Source organism: Pelodiscus sinensis, chromosome 3 (assembly GCF_052426305.1).
Source record: "Pelodiscus sinensis isolate ZL-2025 chromosome 3, ASM5242630v1, whole genome shotgun sequence".
Classification (NCBI taxonomy): domain Eukaryota; kingdom Metazoa; phylum Chordata; order Testudines; family Trionychidae; genus Pelodiscus; species Pelodiscus sinensis.
In genome coordinates, this window is record NC_143054.1 from 133447014 (window position 1) to 133468100 (window position 21087).

The 21087-nt window shown below is 41.9% G+C and overlaps 1 long non-coding RNA gene across 1 annotated transcript in view; it reads right to left on the bottom strand.

Moving 5' to 3' along the window:
- Positions 1 to 3275: 3275 nt before the first annotated feature.
- LOC142827650 (uncharacterized) overlaps positions 3276 to 21087 on the bottom strand; it is a 68853-nt gene continuing 51041 nt past the window's right edge. Inside the window, exons 2-4 of the long non-coding RNA XR_012902353.2 lie at positions 17437 to 17507; positions 16004 to 16287; positions 3276 to 3416 (exon numbers count right to left, since the gene is read on the bottom strand). This is a non-coding gene — a long non-coding RNA (uncharacterized LOC142827650). The remainder of the gene's footprint in view (positions 3417 to 16003; positions 16288 to 17436; positions 17508 to 21087) is intronic.

Genomic DNA, 21087 nt, shown 5'->3' on the forward strand with positions numbered 1-21087 from the left:
TCGATGTATTGATGAGCCAGGCAGAAGGAGGTTAGTTGGAAGCAGCACCACCTGCAATGAATGAAGCTACACTGTGCCCTAACCAACAAAAGGCACTGAGTTCAGCTAAGCCACTTTCAGGTGGGATCACAGGACCATCAATCAGACAGGAAAGGAAGGGTCAAGGACCAGCAAACAGGTAATTAAAAAATAGGATGTCTACACAACAAAGTTATTTCAAAATAACTTTACCAGCATCTACACAGCCAAACTGCTATTTCAAAATTAAATTGAAATAGCGGAGGGCTTATTGCGAAATTGTTAAACCTCATTCCACGAGGAATATCACCAATTTCAAAATTGCTATTTCGAAATAAGCGCTGTGTAGACGCTTATTTCAAAATAAGGGGCCTCCAGCCCCTCCCAGGGTGCTCTGGTGGCAACTCTGGGCACAACCAAGAAAACTCTTCTCCCTCCCCACCTCTTCCTCCCAGAGCCATTAAAGGGGTAAACTCTGGCCACAATGTCTGTGCCAACTCCAAGCCTGCCAGCCCAGAGCCAGCAGTTGCTGCACCTGACCCAGTGGCCCCAGCATGAGCCAGGCATCCAGTGCCAGCCAGCCCTCCACCGCTCCCCAGGACCAGTCTGCCAGCTCCCAGGAGCCTACCAGGGGCTGGAAAAGGTGGGTGCCTGCCTGGTCCAGTGCAGAGATCATGGACCTAATTCAGGTTCGGGGGGATGCCTTCAACATCCATGATCTCTTTACTAAATGGAGGAATGCAACTATCTACAGGTGGATGGCTGTCAGTCTGGCCACTAAAGGCTACATGCAAACCAAGGAGCAGGTTCACATGAAAATAAAGGCACTCCGGTAAGAGTATGCCAGGGCCACAGGTGGCAGCTCCCAACCAGGGGCAGACCCGACCCCTTCCCCCATTTTGATGCCATTAATGGCATCCTGGGAGGCAGAATGGTCCATGCCTCTCAGGTGATCAACCCTGGGGCAGAGTTTGCTGCCTCATGCTGTTCCAGCCCCTGTTGCCTCCCCAGCTACTGCTCCTACTCCTACTCCTTCTCCTTCTCCCCCTCCTGATTCTTCCTCCCCACCCTCCCCACACCCCGAGGGACTCTGCGGCCCCTGCATCCACTGTGCTGGGAGATAGTTGGGCCAGCAAGATCCCCAACCCTGAGTCCTGAGCTTCTCCTCCCACTTCTTTCCCTTGCCTTCCCCTGCCAGCTCCCTCCTCCTGGGTTTCCCCCTCCCCTCTCCTACCCTTCCTCTCCCACCTTCTTTTCCCAGTCTCACCTCAGTTTCATTCCCCCCCCCCAGTTTTGTTCAATAGAGAGGCTTTGTTGTAATGAACACATGTGTCTTTTATTGTACAGCAGGAAGGGGGGTTAGGAAGGGGTAAGTGGAAGGACGTGAGGGAAGAATGTGGCACAAGCCCCCAGTGGGGCACACCAGGGAGACTGTTACTGCCTGCAGAACGTGCTGCCAGACTCGCAGCAACATGTCTAGGAGAAGCACCAGAGTGCCCAGGGGTGGTTCTGGTTCCATGCTGCATAGTGTTGTGGTGTCCTGAGTGAGGGCAACCAGAGCACGCAGAGAAAAAAATGCATTGCTGTCCCTCAGCGAGGTAGGCAAGCAAGCAGGGAAACTTTAGAACCGGCTGTCCGAGAGGAGGGCGGGCTCGGTCCATTTAAGCACAGGTCTCAGATAACCTCAGGCAGCAGCCACACAAGGTAACTCCTGACCTGATGCCCTGCCAGAACCGGTTCTGGCCGGCCTTAAAATGCAATTCAGCATCTTATCAGTGTGGACACGCTATTTCGAAATAGAAAAACACTATTTCAAAATGCATTTTGTGTCTAGCTGCGTTATTTCAAAATAAGCTATTTCGAAATAACTATTTCAAAATAAGATATTTTGAAATAACGCTGTCATGTAGACATACCCATACTGCTACCAACCCACCTGAGGTGCATTAGAAATCTGGAAGGGCTACATGCAGCCCACACAGTCTGCACTTTGGCCAGTGGTCACTGAAATGAACTTGCCATATGACCAAAGAGGGCTGTTTACTTGGACTGCCTTTATTTTCTTTTTGACAGATTATGCAACAATTTATGCACTTTGAAAGAAGATGCAGCACCACGCTACCATGTCATAGAGTTTGCTTAAAACAATTCTGTATTCTAATCTGTTGGTTGATGAGCTTTATCTCCTTGATGAACAGTTTTGCTAAAAATAGTGTGGAGGGTGGTAGGAAATGAGTCAGTGAAAACAAATGGAACTTCACAACATCTGTTCCACTCTGATCAGACAGATGAGATTAAGGATTGTTGGGTATATAGCATATATACTGTAGGCAAAGCTCGAACAAGAAATAAAAACAGCTCTCTAGATGACAAAAAAATTAATACAGAACAGGCATTAAAAATGAAGTGAGCTTCTTTAGAAAACTGATAGACTATATCTTAACTCACATACAGAGGCATACATTCATCAAGTAAAAGGAGTTTGGTTGCAGATATAGCTCTAATATACAGCAGGTATATCCTTTTGTGCTACTCTTGCTTTGAATTTTATAGTCTCACTACCCAGTGTGTTCTAATAAAATTTAATTATAGCTACAAAAGAACAAATTGTTGCAATTTTAAAGATTTTAGAGAAATTCTAAGGAATTGCCTACCTAATGCTGATCTTTTAAAATTATACTACAAGTGCACTATGGCACAATTTTCTTTAGTATGACATTATAACTAATACCAGCACTATTAGACATTATGGTGCACATCTTGAAAACAAGGAACCCAGGAATGGACCTGAGCAGGAGACTTCCATCTTATAAAACCCATGAGTTCTCCTCCCATTTTGGTGCTCTGTGTGATTCCTTGTTCCATGTTCCTAGCATTACCAGCGCTGACTATTCCAAAAACATGAATCAGTTCCCCCAAAAAATTGGCCCCCAAATTAATGAACTTCGTAAAATTATAGATTCTATTTTAAACTATTTTTTCACTGCTCATGATGTACATTGCAACTAGCTAAGAACTACCATACTGTCAAACACACACATTGAACCTAGCTCACTTTGCTGCTCCAAAATTGCTATCCAGATTTGCCAACCTTAAACATGCAACTGAGAGTCAAGATTCATAAGATTTTTTTTTATAAATAACATTGGGTATGTCTACACTACCCTCCTAGTTCGAACTACCTAAAGGGCACTCTCAGGTAAATACCTAAAGGGCACTCTCAGGTAAAACTTTAAACATATTTCATGAAATCCAGATTGAGTAGGCTTTGAAATAGTCTGATTTAAAAAAGAAAAAAAAAACACGGTTCTACAAAGCTTTCATACTTTTCCTGAAGTGGATGGGTCAAGATATTTCACTGAAATCCATGTTTAAGTTTAGCTGTTTTTATTTTCTACCTGGAAAAAAAAAAAACAGAAAATGAAATTGTAACCTCTTTGACTGTTTCCAGCAACCACACTTGAGACTCACTTAGAATTATTATATCTATGCGATGCCCAAGTTGTGTTTAAACCTGATTTTGCTGAGCCACTGTGACATACTAGGCCAAATCTAGATTAATGGGATTTTTTATCCCTGCCTTGAAGCCTGTGGTGCCTTACAATGCCTTGCTGGAGTAACTCCCACCTGTACCACTCACAAGCAGCCTTCCAGCATGCAAGCTCTGTCTACATGTAACCGCATCTGTCTTGGTTAATAATCCCTGGTGACCTCTATACACCCTGAGTCCTGAATCTTCCTCTTGCAATGTATTTCTTATACTGCCCAGCCCTTTTCTGAATAGTACAAACATATTAAGTCTATTATTCCTCTAAGGGAATAGTATGCCAGTTTATTAACTTAAATCATTACCAGGACACTTCAAATTAAACACACTGGATTAGATAATGCAGTAAAACAAGTGTATTAACTAGAAAGAGAGATTTTAAGTGAGTACAGGTAATGAGGCATAAAAGCCAGAAATGGTTACAGGAAAAACACAGATAAATGCTTATTGTTATCTTCTAAAATTATTTGATGCTACAAAGCAAATATTCTCACAGCATGCTACAGCAGTTTACTGAGCAAGATTTCAGATCAGAACCTGCCTCGGGATCCAATGGCTGTTCCTTTTGTCATCTCAGATACAGAGAATGAGGCAGACAGGAAGGAATGTGCATCCATTTTATAGGAGATAGTATAGGGAAGGATATTCCCTGCTGAGTTTATTTCCCCACATGTCTGAATTTCCTTTATTTTCCCTCCGTGCTTGATGGCAATGTACATCTAAGGTTAGCATACATTCCTTGTTTTGTTTAGGACAGAGATGACTTTAGCATGGGCAGAGATAGGGGGTTTAAATTATGTATTAATGCCATCACACAGGGGATTTAAATTCACATAAAATGTAGCTACACATTTTATCAGGACCATATGGACTAACATATAGTTTACAAACAGTAACTTACAAGGCACACATTATACAAAGGTTATCACAATAACATGGAAGATGTGAACACAGGGGTGTATTAAGAACATAAGAATGGCGATACTGGGTCAGACCAAAGGTCCATTTAGCCCAGTATCCTGTCTGCTGACAGTGGCCAATGCCAGATGCCCCAGAGGGAGAGAACAACAGGTACTCCTCCCTCTCCTGTCATCCATTTCCAGACAAACAGAGGCTAGGAACACCATTCCTACTCATCCTGGCTAATAACAGTTGATAGACCTAACCTCCATGAATCTATCTAGCTCTTTTTTGAGCCCTGTTCAAATCCTAGCCTTCACCACATCCTCTGGCAAGGAGTTCCACAGGTTGACTGTGTGCTGAGTGAAGAAAAACTTCCTTTTGTTTGTTTTAAACCTGCTGCCTATTAATTTCATTTGGTCAGCCCTAGTTCTTATATTGTGGGAATAAGTAAATAACTTTTCCTTATTCGCTTTTTCCACATACCAGTCATGATTTTATATCTCCCCCCCCCCTTAGTCTCCTTTTCTAAACTGAAAACTCCCAGTCTTTTTAATCTCTCTTCATATGGGACCCGTTCCAAACCGCTAATCATAATTTTTTCCCTTTTCTGAACCTTTTCCAATGCCAATATATCTTTTTTGAGATGAGGCGTCCTACATCTGTACACTGTATTTAAGGTGTGGGCATACCAGGGTTCTATATAGAGGCAATAAGATATACTCTATCTTATTCCAACACATCACATCTTTTAGTGGACCGACTTCTGCTGATGCAAGAGACATGCCTTTGAGCACCACTGAGCTCTTTTTCAGGTATGTCTGTCATTTTTTAAGAGGGAAAATTCCTCTTCTGTGGATGAGATTGTGATATGGAGCTGATAACTGTTACAAAAATGCAACTCTCTTTCCATCAAAAGAAGGAAAAGTAATGAGAGAACTAACAAAAAACTCTGCTTGTGAAGTACAACTTACTGATAAACACAGTCATAAACACCTCATGTGGAATTTCCCTTCATACACCTCAAAGCACTCACAACAATAGGGAAGACTCCACAATTGAAGAAACTAAGGCTCAGCGGATGACCAGACATGGCAAAGCTTACTGATGCAATCAGAAATAATAATATAATAATATATACCATTTCATAGAACTGGAAAGGATCTTGACAAGTCATTGAGTCTAGTCCCCTGCCTTCACAGCAGGACCAAGTACTATCCCTAAATGGCCCCCTCAAGGGCTGAACTCACAATTCTGGGTTTAGCAGGCCAATTCCCAAACCACTGAGCTATCCCTTCCCACCCCAAACCCACCTGCACAAGACACCAGTCTCCTCCCTCTGTACCATTTATACTTTGCTAAAGAAGTTCTTGCTCCAGAAAGTTGTGCAAAATACACTGAGTGCCTTCCACAAAGAAATCCTCTTGATACTCGTTCACTCGAGTTGCAGTTCATCTGACTGATCTGAAACAATCAATCAAATCCACTTTTAGCATCTACAAATCATCTGTTTTTGATGAGTACTTCACACATCCAGATTGAATTAGCATTGTCAGTGTTTGTATATGGACCTTTATGACAGGTAAAACTTTTACTGTAAGCACCGTTTGTTATTCAGATGGATAGTTACTCTCTCCTCGCTCAAAGGCTACGTCTAGACTACAAGGTTTTTTTTTTCCCGAAAAAGGTGGCCTTTCGAAAAAACTTCACCTGCGTCTAGACTGCTGCCGCGTTCCTTTGAAATTAAATTGAAAGAACGCAGTGAGTTTTTTGACAGCGGTAAGCCTCATTTTACGAGGAAGAATCCCTTTTTTCGAAATAGCTCTTTCAAAAAAAAGTGTTCTTGACCGCAAACAGGGCTTTTTTGAAAGAAAGCATCCAGATTGCCTGGGTGCCCTTTCGAAAAAGTGGATCACTTTTTTGAAAAAAGTTGTGGCTGTCTAGACAATCTCTTTTGAAAGAAGTATGTAGTCTGGATGTACCCAAAAATAATGATGTTCCAGTTTAATAAAAATCTTACAGGGAGGAGATGTTTCCTTTCGGTACTCAGATATTACAAAATGTCATTTTACAAAGGATTACATAAACTCTTTATGTAAATGAAAAATGTAATCAGTATTGAAGCCTGCAGAGCTTTTTTAAATTTAATTGTATGATCCAGTCTAAATCAATAGCTTCCAGAACTGACATTTCTAGGCTATTAAATTACAGCTAATTAAAACTCTGATAAGCTAACAGACAGTCTCAGATGACTCCACATATAGGACTATATCAGGGGTCTCCAACCTTTTTAAACAAGAGATCACTTTCTGAATTTAAGTGCAATCCAAGATCTACCTCAAACCCAAAAGTCCTTGCCCCACCTCCATTGGCCCCGCCTCCTTTGTGCCCCTTCTCTGAGGCCCCACCCCTGCTCACTCCATTCTCCCCCCATCCCCTGTCCTCCCTCCCTTTCACCAGGCAGGGGCAGAGAGTTAGGGTGCAAGCTCGGGTCTTGGATTAAGGGATTCGGCGTGTGAGAGGGGCTCTGAACTGAGCTTGGGGCAGGCAGTTAAGGTGCCAGAGGGGGTTCTAGGTGCAGGATGTGGGAGGTGTTTGGATGCAGGGGTGCTCAGCGGTATGGCAGGGGCTTGGGTTGCAGGAGGAGGTACATGACTGGGATACAGTTTTGGGATGTGGGCTCCGACTGGGCACTACTTACCTCAGGTGGCTCCTGGGTAGTGGTGCAGTGGGGCTAAGGCAGTCTCACCCTTGTCCCAGCCCTGCACCACTCTCTAAAACAGCCAGCAAACTCCCTCCCAAGTCCTGTTGTGCCCCCCTCTCTACTCTGTGGAGATAGGATACAGGGGGAGAGAGGAAGAATCTTGACATCAGCACCCCTCCTCTGTCTCTCCTGCCCTGAACAGAAAGCAGGAGGTTCCTGAGGGGACAGCTCCAAAGCAAAGGGCAGGAAATGCTCAGCAGTCTGTGCGTGGGGGGGGAGGAGGGCCAGCTAAAGTGGTGGACTTGGTGACCTCTTGGCCAAACCAGTCCAGATCCCTGGTCGGAGACTCCAAGATCTACCAGTAGATCCCAATCTACTGGTTGGTGACCACTGGACTACATACTTGATCTGTACAATAAAACTTCCATTTTAATCTGGCATGAACTAGAAGGCACCATACATTATATGTAGCTCTGCGCATCTGATACCCAAGAGCTTACCATTTTAATTCTCTAGATAACTGACTTTGATCACAGAGAGATTAATACATTTTTATTTAGCAAATGAGAGGACCAATCACAGAATGCTTTCCACAGGCTACCACGTTTCTAACCATCTCTGGAGAGGTGTGAATATGTTTAAGCAGCTCCAAATCTCTTGAGGAAAAGGCATTGCTGGAATGCTAAAGGGTTAGGAAGTAATAGTCATTTTATTCCTCTTTCTTTATTCTGGGATTACTTAAAGCAGCAGTCCCCATGCTGTTATTGTAGATTACTTGTTATCTGTGGGAACTTGCCAGGCCTGTAAAGAGTTGACTGGTCACATCATAGACTGTCTTCCTTCACTGAAAATTGAAAAGGGACCTAAATATGCACTAAATACTGTAACTGGGTGAAAAATGAAAGGCTTTTCACACACACAAAAATGTTCCATATTTCAAAAAACAACCTTTAGCCAATTTAAAAAACCCCCAGAGAAGTTGAGGTTTCAGTTTCAGGGACTTTTCCCCGATAACACCTCCCCCCTCCCCATCCCTTCCATTTTACAAATGAAGAGCCATTCTTTTTAGGAGACTAATCTGAGGAATTGTCCCAGATTGAGGTGTCATTAGAGATGATCTTAGAACAAACTGATGAACTTCACAGCAACAAGTTACTGGGACCAGATGGCATTTGCCCAAGAGTTCAGAAAGAACTCAAATAGGAAATTGCATAACTATTAACTTTGTAACCTAGCCTTTAAATCGGCTTCTGTATCTAATGACTGGAAGATAGCTAGCATGACACCAATATTTTAAAAGGGCTCTAGAGGTGATCCTGGCAATTATAGACTGGTAAGTCTAACAACAGTACTGGGCAATTAGTTGAAACTATAGTAAAGAATACATTGTCAGGCACACAGATGAACGTAATTTGTTGAGGGAAAGTCAATGTGGTTTCTGTAAAGGGAAATCATGCCTTACTAGCCTATTAGGCTTCATCTTCACTGCAAGTTCTTCCAGCAGAAAAACCCATTGCACAAAAAGAAATAGCAGAAAATATGCTAATGAGATAGTGAGTTATGCTAATGAGTCTCTCATTAGCATATTTTCTGCTGAAAGCACTCGTAGGTCTTTGAAGGGGTCAACAAACATGTGGACAAGCAGGATCCAGCAGATATGGTGTACTTAGATTTCCAGAAAGCCTTTAAGAAGGTCCCTCACCAAAGGCTCTTAAGTAAAGTTAGTTGTCATGAGATAAGGAAAGTCCTCTCATGGACTGATAACTGGTTAAGACAGGAAACAAAGGGTAGTTATACATGGTAAGTTTTCAGAATGGAGACGGTAATTAGTGGTATCCTGCAGTGGTCTGTACTGGGACCAATCCTATCAAATCTATTTATAAATGATCTGGAGAAAGGGGTAAGTAGTGAGGTGGCAACATTTGCAGATGATACTAAACTGCTCAAGACAGTTAAGACCAAAGCAGACTGTGAAGAGCTTCAAAAAGATCTTACTAAACTAAGTGATTGGGCAACAAAACGGTAAATGAAATGTAATGTGGATAAATGTAAAGTAATGCACATTGGAAAAAAAATAATCCCAACTATACATACAATATGATGGGAACCAAATTAACTACAACTACTCAAGAGAGAGATCTTGGAGTCATTGTGGATAGTTCTCTGAAAACATCCACTGCACACTGAGTGGAAGTCAAAAAAGCAAACAATGTTAGGAATCATTTAAAAAGGGATAGAGAATAAGACAGAAAACCATGGTACTGCATACAGATGAGGTCACCATCTCAAAAAAGCTGAATACTCAGACTGTGCTTCTAAATATCTATGCAAGGATTTTGAGAGAAGTGATTGCATAATCTTCAGCAAGAAACTAATGAAATATTTAAAGTAAATTTTAAACGAAGGTCCTGTAGAGGCAGTAATGCACAACTGTTTGTCAGTAAATTCAGGGTTGGCACTACCTGTTAAATGGTTTCATTACCACTTAATGGCTCTTTCGCAGGTTCAATGTTATACTAATAGGTCTGACAAGCCGGAAGGCTTTTTCACGTTTACATTAACAGATCCACTTCAGGGGAACCGTCATTAATTTGCAAGCAGCAAGAGCTTGCTGTGGGAACCTTCAGGAATGGTCAGAATAGGGATAGCAAGAAAGGACAGGTTGAGCACTAAGACCGAGGGAAGGCATTGCCTCTTCTTGCCTCTTACACCCACCACCCAGAGGAGACTGTTTCAGCCTTACAGCAGCTCATCACTGTATTTCAGCATGGCTAATCATTCTTCTCTTTTCTCTGAAAAGATGTGACTAGAATGGTAATGCTGGAGCTCGCTTCTCCTATGCATTTCCCCAATGTCTGTCACATCAGCTGCTTTCTACCTTCCTGCACAGAAGTAATGGCTTTCAGCAGCACAGAAAGTTGATTTTCAACCTTCTTGTACTGTTGCTATTGTATAATTGGAACAGTGGGCATCAGAACATTCACTTGCTCTCCTCCCTGGCAGCAAGAATTCAGGACTCCCCCTTCACACCTAGCCCCCCAAAGACATTGGGACACAGTAATAGGCCAAAATACTGCAGTGTTGCTGTTGCTAGTGTAACTCACATACCTGATTGAGTATGGCTCACTGTCTCATAGTGGCACTTAGACCATGTACACTAAGCGAGAGATAAGAATGAGTAAGCTCCACAATGAATGTTGTAAGCCAGGTGGCTTTATAGCTCATGCTCCGGAGGTCTCAGGTTCAAATCTGCCTGTAAGTAATTACACTAGCAGGGGTTGGCTTTTTATAGCTTTGAAGCCACTCTCTCTGTCTACATTGCAACTGGGAGCTTTGATTCTCAGCAGTGGTAGGCTGTTGCAAACTAGTTCTAGCTGAGATAGCACATTAAAAATAGCAACACAGATATTGCCGTGCAGGTGCTTGTTTGCACTAGTCACCCAAACTTACTCTCCTCCCCCAGGGGGTTAAACAGGCTTGGACTCTGGCAGTTAGCTCAAGATGAGCTAGTGTAAGTCTATCTATCTGCACTGGGAATCACACTTCCCAGCAGCAAAGTAGGCAGATGCTGGAAGGCTTTTTTTTTTCCTGCTCCCTGATGAATAGGTAGACGATATCTACCCTATGCAACAGTAATGGTGTTTTGATCCCTTAAAATCCTGATCTAAACTAAAGGCCAAACACTTCTACTGAAACAGTATTGAACCCTATTTGTAGAATCAATGAGCAAAATTCTGTTTTTAATTCTTGTCAGTCTAGAATAGCTCCCACTAAGTCAGCGGGATTATTTCAGATCTCAAGAGGGGTTCCTAAAACCAGATTTTGGTCCCGTGCCTTTTCAATAATAGTAGCTTTCTCTGTGTTTTTTTCATGTTTGATTAGCTGTTAGGTTGTATTTGGTTACCTGACCCCTGTCAGTCACTGGAAAGAAGTAAAGCTGCAGGAGTGTGTTACCTTTAGATATTCAGTTAATTTGCTACTGCGTGTGGGATTTATTTACAATCTAGTGGGAAAATGCAAAGTTGTTTCTAAAGTAGAATAGCAAGTAGCAGGAAACCAATATATATTCATCCTAGCAGCTGCTGTTTGCTCATACTTCTGCTCTTATTCACAGTTCTCTAGCTAGGACTGAATCTGATATCCTAGGTCATGGATTTGTCTTTCAGCATGCTCACTTCCCCAGAATACCTTGTTTAGCCCATCTAGATCTCATTGTGTCCCACTCCCAGCAGCTGCAAATGATTGACAGCGTGTATCAAAATCTTGGACCAAAAAGACTAAGTCAAATAGGAAGCCAGAGCTCTGGCAAGAATTCAGACAATTTCTATTGTAATTCAGCCCTGCACAATAAAGGGGGATTGCTCGATTTCACTGCTCTTCTGTTGTTCCAGCGAACATGACAGACAAACCGTTTCCTCACTTGGAGAGAGTCAGAGTTTCTCTTCAGAGTTTCTCTTCAGAGTGACGTCCAGGTAATTGGAAACTGGGGATATCTGCCAGTCTTCATATAAAGGGAGATAGTTTGACATCAGCATCATTGCTAGTCACGTAAGTAACCCATTTTCTACTCCTCCCTTACTTGAATGCATTACAAGCACATAAGGACTCATAAGGAGCGTGTGCTTTGGAGTTCCAACAAAATACCTCAATACCTGGGCCAGATTCTCAGCTGTCTCCAGCATTTCCTGGTGCAGCTGAAGGGTAAATGAGCTACAAAGAAGCTGGCAGCTCTCACTCACTTTTGGGGCTGTTTCTAAATTGTCCCAAGCCCTAATATAATTTAGAGTAGCTCTAGGGTTGCTGAAAACTATGCTATTGTATCAGCTAAGACCACCACAGTGCTTCAGCTGCACCCAGGGTTGCCATCTTTTAATCTCTGGCAACTGAAATTCTGAGGCCCTGCCTCATCACTTGGTCCTCTTTTCCTATGCTCCTGTCACTGTCAGACTTTCTGGTAAAAAAAAAAAAAAAAAAAAAAAAAAAACAGGCAACCTGCAAGGGACTGGAGTAAATTACCTCTTGAGGTCCCTTCCAGTTCTATGATAACCCTAAATGGCACCGAGGCACAGAAGCCAACAACTAGACTATTCAGGTGAAACCTTGATGGCTGGTAACCCCAGCTGCAGCCCCGGTATATCCCCAATGTTGAAATGTAGGGTGGTTGTGTCAGAGACCAAAATCATCCCATCGGGAGATCCAGCTGTTTTCTAGCCCTTTGTACCCCGAGAGCAGTGCAAAGCACATGGGCCACAGTAGAGGATGTTGCCTCATGTGCATTTCATCCTTTTACAAATGGAAGCACCTCTACTGAAATTGACCATCCTTCCTTCAAGGACTTGTTTATATTCCTTTACTGTGACAGGATTTTCCCCAATATACAATAGCATAATACCCACTCCCATCTGCTCCTGCAGTGTTTCTTGCTTTTTTAACCCACCCGTGCCTGCAAAAACCTTAGATCCCACAAGAGAGAGACTCCCCCCTTGCTACTAAAAACAAAATAGGGAAAAAGTCAGCTTATGTTTATATTTATAAATACTGTACACACCCCCATACATACAGAATTCAGACACTTTTAACCACTAGAAGAGTAAAAGAAATCTTGCTTAAACCATGTACAAATATTTTAACTCCTGTTATACAATAGTCAAATCTTTTTCTTCCCTGCTTAAATTTAAGTATGTAATGGTTTTTAAACATTTTCCATGAAATTACTGCAGCCTTTTTTGGGAGGGCCACCAAATCTCACCCACAACAAAATACACTTTATTCACTCCCACTATCGTAGCAGGAGGACCTGTGCATTCTAAGTCTCTTAAGAAAAAGACAGTGGATTCCTTCTGCAATATGACACTGGATATTACAGCAAACAGTCAAAAAAGGCAGACCCTGTACCATTAAAGCTTCCTTTATTAATATCCTTTTATAAGACTAAGAGCTAGCTAGTTTATGCATGCACCCTACTTTGAGATGTCCATATCTATTCACAATAGTTGACTTAAGATATTTGTAAAGTTTTAAATAAAGACTCAGCTTAGATATTTACTTCTGCCCAATTTAGAGCCTATGCATATGTGAAATATGCAGCTGCATAGGGAACTCAAAATATGATGTCCCAATCTTTTGGGTGCACCCACCATGCACCCTGAGGCTGCACTTAGAGGCAAGGCTAGGCTGCCTTTTCCCTGCCCCTCCCCCTTCCAGCATCCCCACCATCCTGGCAGCCAGTGGCAGGGCTGCCCTCTCTTCTCCAGCTTCTCTCAGCCGGGCTGTCGGCTACCACAGGGAGAAGCCCTGTTCCACCTCTGTGGCTGTGCTCCAGCCCCACCTCCTCTCCCCAGAGAGGCTTCTACCACTTGTAGGCGTGAAGGAAGAAGATTGGCGGGGGGGAAGGCAGGGGAAACTCAGCAACAGGTGGGGGGGGGGGGCTCTGGTTGTTGTGTGTCCTGAGTTCCCCCATGGCCCAGCCCTCATCTCCTCCTCACGCTCTCGGGCCCCTGCCAGGCCTGGGGCAGCACTGGTGGAGGATGCTGCAGTGCAGTTCCCCCTCTTTGCCCCATGCACATGCCTCCACCCTGGCCCCACTATTATTTTAACACGGAGACTGGAGGCACCTTCCGGATGGACACCCCAACACATGGGAGCTCTCTGCTCCAGGTAAGTCCCCTCAGCCCAGACCCCAGCCAGAGAGCACCTGAAGATCCCATTCCCGTGCCCCAACCCACCCTCCTCTGCAACACCCCTGTGGGAGACACACAGTTCTCCCTGCTCAGCCCCCCCTTACCAGTACCCATAGGAGGCACTGGACCCCAGCTGATGGTGCAAGATCCTCCACCCCAAAGCGCAGGGCCCAGAGAGATTGTCCCAAATGACCAATGGACAGGAATACACCACTGGCTGTTGGCCCTTTGCCCCTCCCTCCACAATGTTGGGGGCACATGGCCGTTCATGCCCCCACACATCACCCCTGCAACCACCTGTCCCCTCGCTGCTCCCATTGGCCCAAGCCAATGTCATTAGCCCTGGCCTTGAAAAAACCAGCTGACAGCAGGTGGACGGCATTGGGTGAAGGAGCTGAGCCAGGCCAGGAATGTGGGGAGCACGGCTCCGAGTCAGGGTGAGGTCGTTCCACTCATCTGACCTGGCTCTCTGCACAAGCTATGGGGGATCTCCAGCTCTGGGCAGCAGCACAGGGGCTCTGCATGTAAGGAGGGTGAGCAAGTGGGCTGGCATGGAGCAATCTGACCCCCCACACAGGTTTTATCCAATGGCTGTGCCCCCTTGACATAATTGGGCACCATTTTATAATCCTGCATAGGGCCACATAAAATCCAAAGGACGGCCCTGGAAATAGGCTGTCTGTCTTTATGTCCCTCTAAAAATGCATGCAGACTGTACGCTTTTCAGCCCAAACCTCCAGAGCATACACTGTAACCGCTTATTTTAAAATGAAATACTAGATAAAAGGTTTTCCAAGCAATGCAATGAACTGATTTTCTACCTCAGTGAAAACTACAATTTGAGGGTTTTCCTGTCCTCATAACAAACTCCCATAAAAGATTAACTTTTTAACCTTGTCGCATTCAAGAGAGATCACAGCAGAAGACAAATATCATTCAGATCATCTGGAAAACCTTTTGCCCTATATATGCTTTTGTCATTTATTCTATAATGTGCAATCAGGATGGAGTATCTATCATATGCGAACATCTTTTGTTCCCTGAACAGAACTCTGATTGCTTTCCAAAGCATGTGTATTTTAAATTTGCCCTCTACATTCCTTAGACTATTGTTGTACAAATTAAACAACAACAGCCACCAGACATCTAAGACCCACATTTTCCAAAGCAGCCAGAGATATGGAATGCCTCAATTTTTGGAAGCCCTGCTTGAGAAAACATAGACTTGGCATACAGATGTTGAGAAGATAAAGTGATTTTTTTTTTTTTTTTTTTTTTTTGCTACAAATATTTACCCCCTCCCCTCAAGGGAATTTTGGGTCAATTGAAACCACTCACAAATTTGAGTTGAATCTGGCAAATAGTTTTGGCCAAATAAAAATGGGGAAAAATATTTTGAAAAATATTGAAATATTAAATACAATATTTTGAAACAAGAAGTCAAAGTTTTAGCAGGATTTTAAACAGTAAAAAGCTCTCTTTTTTTTTTTAAATTTTAGTTTCAGGTCAAATAAAATATTTTGTTGGACCCAAAACTAAATTTTCTTCAATTTTTGTGTTTTGTTAAGACCAACCAGAAAATTGGCATTTTTTTTCCTGGATTTTTGGTTTGGCCACCACCCAAAAAAAAAAAATCTTTCACCTGAGCAGTAGTTTGAACTACAGAATAGCAGAGTACACCAATTTCAACTGGAGATATTCAATGCTTCTGAAAATGTAGGACTAACATTGTCTTGAATTATTCATCCAAAGAACAAAGGCACGCAGTCTTTGGCTACTTTTGAAAATGTTGGCATGGAGAAAGTGGCACGTATTTAGGTTAATTACACCTCTTCTAAGATTTTAAAGAGCATATCTGTGTTATTATGCAACAAAGGCATTAATGGTCTTTATGACTGCTTGATTTAAGTCAATGGAATTACACCGATTACTGTTCATGGAAGCCATGAACTGTGGGGAATGAGATCTCAGCAACCATTTTAACTTTAAGTGTAACTCTCTGAAAACAGGGAGATTATAATGGAAATACTTCCTAAGCCTTATGACAAACAGCGATGCTATGACAGAAAAAGCAATGTTAAAATAATAAATTACGGCGAATGAATGGCTCTACTTAAATGGTAGAGTTGATAAATCTGCACCAAATGTAAGCACCTGTATATCCTGAGGGAAAGTTGTCAGATCTGCAGTACATGTGGTTTCCAAAGCTATGCAAGCTTTTCTTCTAAAATGTCTGGAATTAATGTTCATTTGCCCTACAACTGCTGGCTGCACATTGCCTGTAATAAGGTAAATGTAATTGCAAGTATCAGACTGGGATAGACTCTTATGTTTAAGTTATCCTCTTACTGTCATGTTAGCACTCATTTGTGTTCGTGAGCCTTCGGCCAGGTATTCAGCTTTATTTCTTGTGCACAAATCAAAATTCTTTTGAACACCTATGAACACAAAAATTAAAGATAAGTTATTTCTTTTTAAAAAGGATTTAAGCCTCTTTACCACATTCATTTCTTTCTTAATGTTGCGTCTCAAAGAGCATATTACCCAGCTACTCTCCAGACTATTAGCCTCCAGGTCATTTCCAGGTGTGGTACTATGATCAGAGATTCTACAAAGAACCCTAATAAAAGGAGAAAATTCCATGCGTTTGTCATTTGATCAGTAAAGCAATATGTGATTTAAAGTGGTGATATCTTGAAATCATCTGAGATGTTGTCACTGAGTATGCTTAGAAGCATTGTACATCTTTTAGGGAGGCAGAGTTCTTAGAAGAGGAGTCTCCATTCTGAGGTTCACTTCCCTTGTTAGTCTGACCAAATTTAAATCGGTTGACTTTTAGAACATGCTGTAACAATGCATGATTTCAAGACTCTGTCTAAAGGGGATAAACTTAAAATAAAGCTCTTGGAGAGATTGTTGAGCACTCGAGTTGCCATTTTGTCATTTTTTTCTTAATATAGTTCTTGATTTCCACAAGAGAAGGCCTGCCAAAAAACAGTTCTCATTTAAATATGAGAGAGATTACAGTTAAATTTAAGTCTAAAACAATAATTGGCAACATGTTTCGCAAGTACCAGAAAACAACAGGCAACTTCTCACTTAGCTAGTTTAGAATGTAGCCTGTTAATAAAGACTCTGAATCTTACTAGATTTCTTGTCTGCATGACCTCGTGAAAAAAAATCTCATTTTAGGGTAAAGTTGTATTTTGTTAACTTCACTGTTAATTTTTTTCTGCAATCAATGCAGTTATACATAAGTGAGTTCTTACCACTGTGCATGAGCAAGTGAGAAAATGAAAGGAAGACTGAAGATTAGAGAAAGACAATTTTGAAATAGGAAGCAATTCAATTGTGAAATTGCAGTTAGGTACTATCATATACAATACAGTATTATAACAGCCTGAAAAGATTTAGAATAGCAGTAAGCATATGGAATCTGTTCAGTAAGATTCACTTTCTGTACCTTCTACCATGCTTCAAGCGTGAATAATTAATTGGGGCAAGATTCTAAAACAAATTAAACTGTGAAGAAACTTGCATACTGATAATACATTCATCTATATTACAGATCTCACAGTATTACCTACAGGGCATGGCTGCAGTCAATCTTTTCTAGGCTGAATCCCTGGGTTTATCATCAAAGTTATGAGAGATCTTCCTGAAATCAGAGAAAAGGAAACACTGACATTGGATGCTGAATATCAGATTGTTCTGTAATCAATAAAGGAAAGAGTGCAGGTCTTTTCTGTCAGCACTTCTGAGCCTTTGCACAGAACATGGCCACCCAGAAGATCATTCTTGTCAGAGGGGCATCCGTGGCCAACTTAATGTTAGGGCTGCCAACTTTGGTTGGATGAATTTAATCACACGATGTAATCTTCAACTAAAGATTAATTTTTAAATCCTGGAGACTCCAGGACAATCTGGGAGGGTTGGTAACCCTATTTAATGTTGATAAGCAATAGGGTGAGTTGCAGATTCGTTGAGCCAAAAACTCAACTGCCTTATGTGACGTTATTGAATTGCAATATGAATATACAAATCATTGTTGCAATCACTGTTATAGCACTGCAACAAATCATGTACAAAGCAGGTCAACCAAGAAGTCTGTGTATAGCTTGTGGTTCACGGATTCTGTTTATACTATTTTTATGCATGTATCATTTTTGTACTTGAAGTTATGAGTATTGGCTACATAACTTTCATTTCAAACATTTGCTTTTGGGAGACATAACAGGAGGGATACGAGTCAAGTGAATAGATGTGCTTATCTAACGATGGGACTTGGATGGTGCCAACTCACATCTGAGAACCTTCAGACCAGAATGGGACCAGGTGACTTGCTCATGTGACAAACTCTGTTATGTAGCTGTATTTTTCCAGAGAGCGCAATGGGAGTCCCTCCATATGGCCTAGGATAAATAAAGGGCCCTGGAGGTCCTACCATTTTGTTTTCACCCTAGCTTCTTATCTTTTGAGGAGCTTTGCTATGAACTGAACCATGAAAAGGGGACTGATAACACATCCCAGAAATGGATGTATTACAAAGACTTGATCTAAGACAGCAAATGATTCCATCTTTGCTACAAGCCTGCACCAAGAACTTTGTGATTGGCATATGTATTTGATTCCCTTTCATCCTTTCTTTCTTCTTATAAGCAGACCTTTAGATTTTAGAGTCTCAAGTATTGTCTAAAGCAGACCTTTAGATTTTAGAGTCTCATCTGTCTAAGGAGTAGTCCTGCTGGTGGCAGCAGAGAACTGGAGTGTCTATGGAATCACTTGTAGGACTTCTTGCTAGTCAGTGTAGGGAGAAGTACTCTGACTCGTTTGGTGTGCCTGATAGTGGAGGGGCCCCAGTCTTGGGCTATAAGTAGCCCCTGTCCCTAAGCAATTCACCCTGATATTACCCTTTCAGTAGCGTCCCCAGAGATCTTCTGTATTCCAACTTGCCTTTGTGAGTTATACAAAAACTTCTCTGTGCTCACTATCACAAAGCTTAAAAGTTAGAGCTACAAGCCAAGATCATACGAGAAAGGAGGATTATTTACAGTGCAACAATTCTAATACTCTGAAAAAAAATGTTTTTTCCTGGAATGGACTCAAGAGAGCCTTCTAAGGCCTTTTAGGGCCATTTCATGTTCTGTAATTCTTTTGAGGTTTTGGAGTTGACTATATAAGCTTTGACTATTTAGATTGTATGAGCCTCCAGACTAGATCCAAAACAAGTTTGTCTTTATTTAGTGAGATTTGGTTCCCATGGGTTCACATGCCATGATGTACAGAAAGTCTTATGTTTCAATTAATCCAGTTTTTCCTTGGTCATATCTTGTTGTGACCCTTAGGCATGGTTTAGATTCAACAAGTTTATGCCTCTTAGCATTAAATTTCTTGGTACCAGCTGTGGGACAACTACAGAGCTCAGGGCCAGTGCAACTACAGATACTGAATTTTAAGGAAGCAAAAATTCCTTTGTAAAGTTGGGATGTAATTATTTAAGCCACTACATAAATTATATGACAGTTTTCCAGGAACTAGGAAGAAATTGTCAGGCCTCCTCTAAGAATACAGATGAAACTAAACATTACTGCCGCTGCACCAGAATTCTGATCATGGGGGGGAATTTTCCTTTCTTAAACAAAAATAATTCTGTGTTAGTCAAAATGTCCCTTACGATTATTGTTCCCAAACAGGGGCACACTTACCTCTGCGAGTACACAGAAGTCTTTTGGGGGTACATCTATTAATATAGATATTTGCCTAGTTCAGTGTTTCCTCAGTCTGGAGGTCACAACTTCCAGGGGGCTTCAAGAAACCTCAGAGAAAAGCTTCTGCTGCTCTGCATCACTGCCTCAGGCTAAAATGGATTTCAAATACTCAGTCAAGGACAGAGTGCAAATACTAGTGACTTCATCCAAGAAAGCAGGTAAGAAACTGATAATGCACAAGATATAGTGTGTGATCAAGCCCAGGGGTTCTCAGATTGAAAAGGAAAGAAAGATGCAAAATCAGTGCTCTCCCTGCTTCTGTCATGTGGTCTAGGGAAAAACTCCAGTGAGAAGCCAGCATGAGACTATAGCCCAAAGGGGCAGAAGAAGCCACAGCAGGAACATCTGTACATAGAGAGGGGTTTTCTATACTTTTGACTAGATATTCTTTATCCAATGCTGATTGGTTGTTTGCTCTAACTTTCCCTTTCCATCAGATTCATCACCTCAGTTTCACATTATAACTGTTCCCTTACCTTTTTCCTTGCACTCTCCTCCCCTTTTAGCAGAACCTCTCCTAACTAGTCTTCGTTCCCTTCCCCTATCCTCCACACAACATCATGTCAGAACTAACAAAATTTGGTGCCATCACTCTGCTCTCGTGTTCCACTCTGGCCCCTGCTCTGTCTGCTCTAATCTGTAAGCTCTTTGGTGCAGAGACTGTCTGCTACTCTGTTTGTACAGTGACTAACACAATGGGGTCCTGTGATTGGTTGGTCCTCAGGCAGGCTTAATAAAAAATAATAATCCTTGACACATTTCAGAGGAGTAACAAAAATTAATTAGTTCAAAAGCATCATGTTATGAAAAAGATCGTTCCTCAAGAGGAGGATTCAAATTGCCAGTTCTGACACAGGATTTTCTGTGACACCTCGGGCAAATTACTTTTTTCTAGTTTAGTTTCCTCTTCTGAAAAGTAGATGTGATGAAGAATTTTCATAATCTGTTAAGGATCCTGTGACATTTGAATGGAAAGTGCAATGAACACTTTAGCATTTGTTACCATCAACACGCTCCGCTGTGCTATTGAGAAACCAGGGTTGTGGCAGAATTGGAAGTTGAGGAAGAGAAAATTCTCAGTATTGAGTGTACAGATTCACTTCATTCTTCCCATTTTATGACTTCTAACTTTGCAAATTGATTGATAAAGTGCATAACAGGGCAAATTAGGATAAAGACATCCTTCCTCTTTTAAATGTGTCATGGCTTTTAAAAAGAAATGTGCCTTCATTGTATAAATCAAATTCATAGAGAGTGTTAGATTTCAACTCCGGTAAAGTATATTCCACTGTAGCAATTAGAATAGCTCTCAGAAATCTTATGGGATATTATTTGTGTCTCTCTCTACAGATGCTCTGTTAGCACTTACAGGAGAGAAAGGGGTACGAAACCTGATTAAACAGAGGAATCCAGTTTTAACAGAGATAAAACAGAGGAATTCTGTGGCACCTTAAAGACTAACAAATTTGG